This window comes from Vipera berus (assembly GCF_964194415.1).
Source record: "Vipera berus genome assembly, chromosome: 10".
Taxonomy (NCBI): domain Eukaryota; kingdom Metazoa; phylum Chordata; class Lepidosauria; order Squamata; family Viperidae; genus Vipera; species Vipera berus.
This window is the reverse complement of record NC_138213.1, coordinates 1,655,629-1,665,572: the sequence shown is the minus strand read 5'-3', so window position 1 is coordinate 1,665,572 and position 9,944 is coordinate 1,655,629. Positions and strand designations below refer to the sequence as shown.

Genomic DNA, 9,944 nt, shown 5'->3' with positions numbered 1-9,944 from the left:
TTCCACTTTAATTTCTATTTCTTTGGCTTATCCTCCTTTACAGCCATCCATGGGCATCATCACCTAATCTGAGCTGGTTGTTATTTCTCCCAGCTGTTTAAATACCGTTTCGATTTCTTCTCATGATGTGCTCTGCATGTATATTAAAAGAACAAAGTGCCATCTTTGCCAATTAAGCTGCTCCAAATTCTGTTCTGTTGCTTCCTGGTAATTATATACATTGTAAAATACATTGTTCAACAGACTGCCTGCATTATTAGATGCGCTCATGTACGATTGTACAAAACAGCAGAAACACTTTTAGTCCCAACTTTGCTGAATTGGAAGGGGGGGCATTCTGGCTGGGGAATTCTGGGAGTTGGAGTCCACCCTTTTTCAGGATGCCAAGTTTGAAAAATATTGGTTTATCTGAGAAGGTGCACATGTTATTGGTTTGGTACAGGATACCCCGACCAAAATTAAGATCTGCAGCGGAAACCTTCGCTTCCATGCAGCCCGCCGGCTTTTCTCCCCCAAATGGTGTACTACAGCTCCCAGCGTGCACGGGGCGAGCGAGGGATCGCGCGCGCGCAAGGCCCTCTGGGACTCCGAGTCCTCCTGCTCGTCTCGAGGCCGTTCCGGCCGCCCTGCTTGCCGGGTTGGTTCTCGACGCGCCGGCGGCTCCCAGGCGGGAAGCGTGCGCAGCGCGCCTGCGCGCCATCTCGAGTCTAAGGCTGGGGACGCGCTAGCCGAGCGCGCCTGCGCAGCGGCGACTCCGGAGGATCTCTCGCGAGGAAGGACGCCATTATCGCAGCCGCCCGGCCAAACACCACGAGAATTCGGCAAGGCAAACGGTAACCTCGCTTCTCTCGCGGGTTCCCGGCTGCGGCTGCGGCTGCTCGGCCGCGGCGCCCGGACGGCCCCGGCTCAGCCCCTCACGACGATGGAGAGCTCGCGCGGGTCGCCTCACGGCGCCCAGCCCGCCGGGCCGCGCGGGAGGGGGCGGGGGCGGGCCGCGCAGGGGCGGGGCTTGAGACTTTGCCTCTCCCCCCCCCCCGCGCCACCCCTTCGCCCCGCCCTGAGCGGGCGCGGAGCCGTTCGACGTGAGGCCCGGCGGGGGACTACAACTCCCATCATCCGCAGCAAGCGCAGCCCTGGCCTCCGGCCGCAAAGGCGGCACGCGGGCTCCGATTCCAGCCCGCCCGGCCGGGGTGGGGGGGGGAGAAGCTCCAGCTTCCTGGCTGGGCATGATGGGAGTTGCAGTCCCCCCAACGGGGATTGGTGCTCGGATGGGTAGCTGAGAGATTACGGAGCCCCCCTCCCCAAATATGTCTTCTTTCTTCTTAGCGAGGGCTAGAACTGGAGCCCGATATTAAGGGTCGAAGGGGCGTTCGAGGTCATGTAGCCCCCCCCTCTCAGCCGCTCTCCGTGGTTTGTCCAGCAAAGGCCGGGACAGAAAACGTGAAGAGCAAAGGAGGGAAAGGCAGTGGAGAAGGGTTGGCACAGGGCTGCGTGCCTGCAGAGGTCAAAGCAGGATTCAGTTTCCTTTCAGTTGAGTGTTTCTTGAAGGACCTGAATTCTTCCGGCATCTTAAACATGAATCGAATTGGTGAAATAGGAGCGTGCTTTAATAATAAACGTTCTTTGGGTGAATGAACTGTGTGTATGTATGACAATTCTCTGAGCAGGGGCATTCAGGACAATAAAATAGTACTGTAAAGGGAATTAAAGAAAATATATACAAGCTCCTGTCCCATTGCAATGCTGGACATTTAAAACATGTCATAACAATATAGACTGAACAAAGAAGCTTTGGGTGGTTTAAAAGCATGGTGTACCATTTATTACCAATAGGCTGGAGTCCTTGAAAACTTACATTGTATGCAGTTAGTTTAAGGTAAAAGGAACTATTATAAAAAAGATTGTAATAAGCAGCAGGCATTACATTTGAGTGTACTGATGGTTCTTTCACTTCATATGAGTGTTTACATAACATACGTTGATGTTTTCATATCACTGTGAAATCAGTAACATTTAGAAGTACTTTGGCCATCAGTTTAGCCCTCTGGACAGCAGAATGCTTTGAAGTAGTGCACACAACTAATGAAAACAAGTTGTACAACCTGCTTTAGTGGAAGCAAAATGAGATCTTATCGAAGGATTGAACTTGAGCAACTGCATATGTATTGCGTGCAAGAAATGTGCAAGTGTGTTGGAACTACTAGCACATGGAACGATACGACACAATTCAGAGAAAATTGCAATGAAAAATACATTGCATATCCAGAACAATATCAATTTCCATCAAGTCAGAAGAATTTAAATAGATACCTACTTCTTTGGGAGTTAGGCTTGGCTTTTTGAATTAAGTGCGTGATTGTTAATCCAAGCGATTTATTTTAGTTTTATTTAATTTCTGGCCACACCGAAGTCTATACCAGATAACTACACATCTTTTCAAAACAGGAGTGGCTGTTTTTAATTAAATGCGTAACTACTTATATTGCTTGGATTGCCTGAATGAAATTTGAGCATTTTAAATGGCATTTTCCATAAGCCGCATTTGCAAAAAATGGCAGGAAGTTTTTGTAGGTGGCTGTGCTATATGGAACACTGCATAATTATATGAATGATACATAGGTTTGCATAAATGAAAAGGACTTTCAGGGTAACTTCAGGCAGGCGAAGAGAAGCAGCAGAGGAAAGTGGAAATGGCACATTCAGGGATGATAATTGAATTATTGGGGGGGGGGCTCTGATCTCTAAATGACCTGCCTGTCTTTCAAAAGGTCCAGCTGCACAGAGCAGTCATACTGAATGGAAGTCAGCTGGTAAAACAGATTGGAAATTCTTTGCATAAATGGGATCATCCGCTAATCTCTCTAAATATGGAACAGATTGAGAAACTACCTCTGTTGCTATTTTTTTCATTAAACACATCATATCTTCAAGGGGGCACACGTGGTGCTCTACCCATTCTTGTAAAGTTACAAGGCAGCTTTCTCTGTTCCTTTGGAAAAGAGGCCAAAGTAGAATTCCTTTCCTGCAGGTCAGGATATTTCCTTCTTGCTGGTCTTTCCAGTCTGTTTCCCCCCCCCCCTTTTTTTCTTTCTTGCTGCATCCATTCACTTATGCAGCAAAAATGAAGCGCTTGCAGTTTGCAGTGGCTGCAGCAGCCGCCAGAATGGATCATTACATGCTTGGGGGGGGGAAGAGTGAGAAACAGGAGGTGGTGCCCCTCCTTCAGCAATTTCAGCTGGTTTGTGCCTCGACTTGATAACACTGCAAAACCAGCATCCCAGTTGACTAATTACAAGAGCAACTGCTTCCAAATCCCCTTTGGTTGTGGGGATTTTGTTTTCTGTTCTCTTAGGAGAATTGCTGGAAAGCAACTGTTGGTCACAATAAATATTTAAACTCGGAGCTGTGCTGCATAATTGGTTTTAAGGATGTATGTAAAATCAGTTGGACAAAGGTATACTGTAATTGATGAGTGGATTTGTTGAAATGGGTTGCAAACAATTACAGGCAAGTTGGGCACCAGCGTTCTCCCCCCCCCCCTGCTCCCTCCGATCTGAACTGCTCAAAGTAGCTGTGCAGATTCTGAGCAGGACTTTTGTGACGTGTCAGCATCTTTACTCTGATTTGCTGATTTGAGGGGGAATTGAAGGGGGAATTTGAGGGGGGAATTGAAGAGCAAGCTTTACATTCTCCCCTTGAGCCCCTGTTTTTTTTAATTAAGCAGCTCTTATTAATCAGTATTACATGTAAGGGGATTAGTATGGGATCAATCAACTTAGATCGGAGGGTTAAAAGCTCCAGTGAGTCTGTAGACGTGGGAGCCAAGCTTAGGTTGGTAAAGTTAGAACCGGCCTCGCAGAGTTTGTAAATGAACCTTGGGAGCTGCTGGAATCAAGAGAAACATTTGAGACCCAAGATGGAAGAGTTGGTTAAACATTTGCTGCCCAAAATAATACAAATGAGGCGGGAAAATACTATATTCTTAAGATTTATCTAATTCCTGTTTGCACTGGGTTTGTTACTGGAAAAGGATTTATAGATTTGTTTAATGCAGTAAATATCTGCGGTGTCAGAAACATGCAAGATGCGTTTCTGAAGACACTTCAGTGAACAAAAGAGCTACAATTTAATCCACTTAAATAAATGTTCCTTTTCAACACCAGGAAAGGCTGTGCATCCTGACAGGTGCCTCTCTCTAATTAGTCCGACTTCATTGCGTTTTTACTTTAGAGCAGCCAAAGCAGCTTTCCTGTCTTGGTGGCTGATCTCTGGATTATGATGCTAAAATTCTGGGATGAAGATAATGAAGATTGTTCCATTTTATTATCTTCTGAAGTTTTTGGCTGTTCTGTTCTTCAAAGGAGATGGCTTTTCAGACAAAAATTAGAGCGATGTGGGAATGGAAAATAATTTCGGAATCCAAGCTATCACCACCAAAGATTTAGGAATCTATGCTGTGAGGAAATAGAAGAAACATTAATGTTCTTTATCCTCAACAAACTGATACTTTGGATTTCCTGCCAGTTGTGGTTTTACTCCTTCTCGTAAAAGAACTTGGGAGAAGACACGGCTTTTAAACGTTCCTGTATTTCCTGCAAAAGCAACAGATGAGCATATTTATTATGCCCTCTGTTTAACGGATTTCGTTTCTGGCTTTTTCTCCTAAATAGCCTGCACTGGCTGGAAATTCTGGGAACTGTGGACTTAACACGTCCAGGGCTCTGCTCTGCGGAAGGTGCATTAGAAACCACCTAATTTTTTTACTTACAATTCTACCCCAATCCTTTTTTTTTACACAGATTAAGATGTCCTTTTGCCACAACTTCAAAATGTAAGCAATCCTTTCAGTTCTGCCAAAGAGGTGACATAAAGCAGTGGCAGAATTTGTGTCAATTTTCATAGGATTGGACCATTGCTTTAAAACTGGGTTCAGAACTTTAACCTAAGACTTGGTTCCATTGAAGTCAGTGGGTGTTTTTTTCCAGTTTATTCTAATTTATGTTACTCGGTTATGATTTGGGAACTGTCAAACCTGGAAGGAATGGATAATTGATGGCTTGCAAATAAGCTCTGGTCCATTTGTTGTTCATTTTTGGACACACCTAAAAGGAACTGAAATAATTTACAGTTTTGTTGAAATAAAAGCCAAAGAGCTTGATAGTTTATCGTCTTCATCATCATCTTCATCAGCCATTTTTGTCACTTTGAAGCAACATATGGAGGGAATACGAATATCTGTAACAAAGCTGTCATTTTCAGGAAGAAAAACCTAGTTGTTTACAATCCACATACCGTACTTATCAAACAAGCGAAATGTGCAAGGCATAATAATCCTATCATGAAAAAGGAGGAAATGCTTTTCCTAAATAGTTTTAGTAATTTAATAAACAGACCAAGCATGCTTGACTAGCAAAGGAAGATCTGGTTTTCATTCTGTTTTGCACAATACACCAAAGTTACCTTGCTTGTTGCCCCAGATCAGGGTGGGCATATTGGAAAAGTTGTCCAGATAACCATCCATGCATTGGAAAGTTAAGAAGATTCTTGCCTGTCCTAAACTATATGGAATCAACCCCATAATCAATCTATCCCACCATATCAATTTCTGCAGACAACAGAAGAAAGTTTATGTTAATAATCACCCAGTAACTTTTTGCCAACTAGAATTAGGATATAATTGAGCAAGAAGGTTGGCAGGGAAAAACCTGAACACATCCAGCAAGTTCTTGAGAAGTTTCAGTTATCCAACAGGGGAAGTAGTCGATGGCTTAGATCAGGGGTCTCCAACCGTGGCAACATTAAGACTTGTGAACTTCAACTCCCAGAATTCCTCAGCCAGCGTGGTCTTAAAGTTGCCAAGGTTGGAGGCCCCTGGGTTACATCCCAGCAGGCTAGCAGTTTCTGAAGGCTTCTTTACAAGAGGAGCAATTGCATCGATGGTCTGTTTATGAGCTTCCTGAAAGAGACTCCTGATAGACCTGCTCTAGCACCTAGGTTCCAGGTGGGTCCTTTATTTGGGTCTGGTTCTTGCATTCTAGGTATAAGGAAACCCATATAAAGGACCAAGAAACAATAATGTTCTTCTGAAGTTTCTACAAAAAGGTTCAAAAGGCACCTGCCAGATGGGAAAGATTGAACTAAGCAGATTTTCCTGGATTCCAGTAAAAATTCTACAATAAGGTTCTCATCATACAAACTTCATTTGAGTTGATTTTTATTTCATGGACACATCTGTGACATTTTGCCATTGCCTAATTCTGGGAGTTTGGGGTTTCTGAATGTAGCGTTCTGGGATTCCGTAGTGGTTAACCATCCAAGCGCCAACTGGATCCAACTCGACTTAGTTTCCAGAGCCATGAGGCTTTTGAGATGTATTTTTTCCTACTCAAAAATACTTGAACATGGCTGTGTTACAGTAAAGAGATAGGAATGTGAGTTCTTTGGAAGCAGATCCTAGTTGAATAGACATGGTAGCTGGATTCATCCATTGCACCATGCCCAGATGGGATTTAAGTTCGTGTGTTGCATAAACTCGTGACTGTGATTTCTAAACAACGGTTTTATGACTTAGCAGGGTTTGTGAATCTCCCCAGTTTGATTTATTTAGCCTACTGTGATTAAAGTATGGCTTAGCATGATGTACAGAATTAATCAGAACATTGTGAACAGCAATAAACTTTATGCAGAGAATAAGGAAAATGACCTGGATGGAGAGATGCAGGATGCATTGCCAGGACAGTGGGGGGGAGGGGGGAGAAGGGGGGGAGGGAACATATTTTAAGTCCACAACAAATAGATAATATTTGGAAGCAGTTCAGGCAGACTCTTCCCTAATTCACAAGACTTATAAGAAAGGGGAGGAGGTGCAGCACGATGAGGTCTGCAGGATTTTATTCTTGTAGCCAATCTCAATAAAATAGTTCCAGCCTTCCTGTGGAGTTGATTTCTTGGCCTGATCCACCTAGGAAGGCCATCGTTTTATTTTTTGGGTGTGTGTGTGTGTGTCACATTTAATGCTAAAAACTGGTCATTGTGGGGCAAAAATCTGTCCTTATGCTCACTTCTTTAATCTGTAGAATGGCATGGTAAAAACCCAGCTCCACATAGTACTTGAATTTGAAAACAGATCAAGTAGTACAGGCAATCCTTGACTTTCAACGGTTCATTTAGTGACCATTCGAAGTTACAATGGCGCTGAAAAAAGTGACTTAGGAGAGTTTTTCACGGAACCATTGCAGCACCCCCCCCCCGGGTCACATGATCAAAATTCAGCCGCTTGGCAACTGACTCATTCTTACGACGGTTGTCGTGTCCCGGGCTCACGGGATCCCCTTCTGCGATCTTCTGACAAGCAAAGTCAGTGGGGAAAGCAGATTCACTTCACGACAGGGCTATTGACTTAATTGCAGTGATTCACTGAACGATTGTGGCAAGCAAGGTCGAGGCTACCTGTGTTAATAAAGTCTGTGCACAAGTCTGGTTTCCTTTTGAGCAAAGCAAGATGAAAAGTGTGTGTGGGGGGCCCAACTGATTTGGCCGGGCCCCCTCCCTAATTTATGGACCGAAAGATTCTTTTCCTTCAGGCTCAGCCGAGCTTCCAACCGCATTTGCAGCTCGTGACATGATGAAACCATAATCCGCGCACAGCTGCTTTATTATGTGAGGGCTGGCCCTCGCCCAAGACTTCTGAGAAACGGCAAAGTGAATTTGCCAAAAGGAGAGAAATGGCAACCACATGCCCTCAGTCCTTTGCCAGATCACTCGGGCCCCAGCGCGAACCCGGCCCTAATCTTTTCACGGTGATCCGAATTTCAAATGAATCTTTCTTGGCAGCAGATTTTCTTGAATAAATAATTCAATATCTTGCGGTGTCCTCACTGGGAAGAATTTAGAAAGGGTTTTTTCTCTCTCTCCCCCCCCCCCATGAACAGCTGTTGCCGTGGCTGTCTGGGAAGCTCAAAGCAATCAGGGGTCTCCAACCTTGACAAATTTTAAGACTTCTGGACTTCAACTCCCAGAATTCTCTACCCAGCACATGCTGGGAGTAGAAGTCCACACGTCTTAAAGTTGCCATGCTGGCTGGGGGATTCTGGGTGTTGAAGTCCACAAGTCTTAAAGTTGCCACAGTTGGAGACCCCTGCCATAGATGTTCCTGTCAGTTACTCTTCACTTGCATGTTCTAACTGCACCCCACGACTGGACCACAAGAAGGGAGAAATGGCTGGCTTCAGCTGGCTTCATTAGGCATTGGCCTTTCAGAGACAAATCAGATTTTTCTCGTCAACGGTATTTTGCTCCAGGTATTAACAAAAGAAAAGAAAAAATAACCCCAATCAGTCTGTTGTGTTGTGTTCCCCACCGATTCTGTCTCATTCCACTTTCCCATATCTGGGACAAATTTAGATGTGACTTGCTTCAGTATTTTAAAATCAGTTGGGGAATCTGGAAATTTCTCTTGATAAAACTCGCAGCAGTCCTTTACAGGAATCCCAGAAAAACACTGTTAAAAATACTTGGGAGTAAAGTGGAATTCAGTATTGCAGGAGCTGAATTGTACTTGTTTTGTTCGAACTGAATGCACTTTGAGTCTTATTTTGGGCTGAGAAAGAGATCCTGTAGTTCTGCATAAGTTCATAAACGTGTCCGTATAGATTTCTTCATCTGTTCTGCTATGAATACTTTTTCGTTAGTACAGTAAACAAGCGGTTTAAGCATGAATTAAAGCGCTAAAGAGAGGAGACATAATCCAATCCAGCGTGAGCGCTGCTGAGCCCCGTCTGTTTTAGGGTGCTTAACTTTCATGAAATCAGTGGCGGCTAAAACCACTTCAGCATGACGGCATTGATCTTAATCCAATGAGGAAAAGTCTCAACATTACCCCAAGCTGGATGCTCATGTTGATTTTAATCCTGAGAAGCTTTCTCCCAAAGACGTGATGACAGTGGTCTCCAGCTGAGAATGGAGCTCCTCTGTCATCCAGATCATGGTTGTCCCAAGAGACAACTGGGCTTTCTTTGTTTTTCCTTGAAGACCTTTCACTTGCCATCCTGGAAGCTTCCCCAGTCAGAACTGAAGAAGCTCCTTGGATGAGAAGGGAAACGTCTTCAAAGAAAAACAGAGGAAAGTCCAGGGCATTGGGTAATTGTGTAATATGGGTGCAGTCGCTGCCATCTCTTCTCCGTTCTGGTTCATCTTGAACAGCTTTCTCCAGCGCTCCGTCTTCTAGATAGGTTGAATCCCATCATCCTCACCTAAATTTGCTTTCTGCTAAGTGTCAGAATCTGGAGTAAGTCATACAATATAACCCAGGAGATCGCAGTGCGCAGGAGAGAAAAAACAATATCTAAACCCTCTAGAAATGCCCCCAGTGCTGCAATATACAGACTCTGGCAGATTCCACACACACAAACAGTTAAAAACACAGAACCATCAGGAGAATCTGGACTAAAACAATCCTAACAATAACAAACCAAATATTGGATACATTGGTTTAGATATGCTATGTTGCACCAGTAATAAATACTTCTAAAACAGAAGAACAAGTTTGCTTTTTTGAAACTGTAACTTAAACTGATTTCAGTCCTGGAACTATTGGATTTTGTCAAAATTAACTGCTGCCTGGGCATACATAGATTTACACTTTTATACTAAAACGACGATTGAGATTTCTTTAATGCGCTGATCATTTAAAGCAGGCATTGGAGGAAATCAGCTCTTGTTTGTTCATCTCTTAGGACTGTCTTCGAAGGTGACTGCAGTTGTACAATGGTATTTAGTGTCACGATGATGTGCTTTGGAGTCAGCACTCACAACAAATTGACGGAGAAACATTATCTCTTCTGTTTTCAGGTTAGCATCTAGCCCAGGGGTCTTCAAACTTGGCCCTTTTATGACTTGTGGACTTCAACTCCCAGAATTCCTCAGCTAGGCATGCGTGCCTGGCT

The 9,944-nt window shown here is 44.2% G+C and overlaps 1 protein-coding gene across 2 annotated transcripts in view; it reads left to right on the top strand.

Annotated features, from left to right (window-relative positions):
* Nucleotides 1-762: 762 nt before the first annotated feature.
* Nucleotides 763-9,944, top strand: part of BANP (BTG3 associated nuclear protein) — an 88,119-nt gene continuing 78,937 nt past the window's right edge. For both annotated transcript variants that reach the window (XM_081335888.1, XM_081335887.1), the window contains exon 1: nucleotides 763-833. The gene's annotated coding sequence lies outside the window, so the exon portion shown is untranslated. The remainder of the gene's footprint in view (nucleotides 834-9,944) is intronic.